We start from the raw sequence: 1,345 nt of genomic DNA on the forward strand, positions 1-1,345 counted from the left end.
TGAAGCAAGGAGTCAGTTGTGACCCTGCGGTCCCATGGAACCAAGGGGCCATGGTGACACAGCAGGGCCATGTGGATCCAGTGGTCCATTGTGACACTGTAGATCCAAGGAGACCATGGAGACACCCCCAGAACCTCATGGAACCAAGGAGTCCATGGTGACCAGCGGGGCTGCATGGAGCCAATGGCCCATGGTGACACTGCCCATCCAAGGAGGCCATTTGGACACTGTGGAGGCTCATGGAGCGAGGTAGGCCATTGTGACACTGAAGAACTTCATGACACCAAATATCCATGGTGACACAGCAGGGCATCATGGGAACCCAGGAACCGCTGTTGGCAGTGCGGAAACTCATGGAACCAGGGGCTGTTGTGGCACTGCAGAACCAACACAGCTGCTACACCTTGTCCCCTGGCCCTGCACAGCTCCTTGGGAGGCACGGCAGGAGCAGCACCCTGGGATCCATGGCACACGCTCCCAGGGGCTGGAATTCCAGTTCCCAGCCAGGAAAAGATGTTCCTGCCCTTGAAGGCAAAGCTCTTATGGAAGAGCCAGAAGCCAAGTGGAGCAAGATCTTACAGTGACATTTCACTGCCAGCCTTCATAACTTCACCCATGGTTGTTGTAGCTCGTGGATTTGGAATTAAATCAGGGCAGGGCCTTTGGTGGGAGCTGCCTGGGGTCAAGGGAGACATTGAGAGAGAAACAGAGCAGGCAGAGAAAGGCAGGAGAGAAAGGAGGACACAAACACAACCAGCTGAGAAGGTGGCACCCTGAAAAACAAATCAGAACTGAGTGAAAATGAATGAGACAGGAATCAATAATTCTGAAAGTTTTATTTACTATCAAAATACATCCCACCCACCCATCCCCACACAATCCTGATCCCACACCCTCAAATTTGGATCCCACTTCTCCCAATCTCCTTCCAACCCCATCTAACCTGGCAGCTGTGGAATCGAGTAATTTTAGCATGGGACTGAGTTTTTTTTTAGGTGGGAACAAGCCATTTTCAGAATGGATTGAGCACTTTTGGGGTAAAATTGAGTTGTTTTCACAGGAACTGAGTCATTTTGAGGTGACAGATCAATCCATCTTGGCTTTTGGAGTGCAAAGAGATGGAGAACATTGCCTGAAATCCCCCAAGAACTCAGAAATCTTCCAGAATATGTCCCCAAACCATAAATTCCTCCTCAAATACCTTTGAAATGGTGGGACTTTAAACATCTCTGATCAATTTCTTTCTTTTTAGTTCTTTGGGGTGTTTTTAAGGGATGAAGATAAATCAGAAGAAAATTAGGGCCAGACCAAAAGGGAAACCAGCCAGGTGTCTTCCCAACATGGA

This window comes from Vidua macroura, unplaced genomic scaffold (genome assembly GCF_024509145.1).
Source record: "Vidua macroura isolate BioBank_ID:100142 unplaced genomic scaffold, ASM2450914v1 whyUn_scaffold_105, whole genome shotgun sequence".
NCBI classification, from domain to species: Eukaryota; Metazoa; Chordata; class Aves; order Passeriformes; family Viduidae; genus Vidua; species Vidua macroura.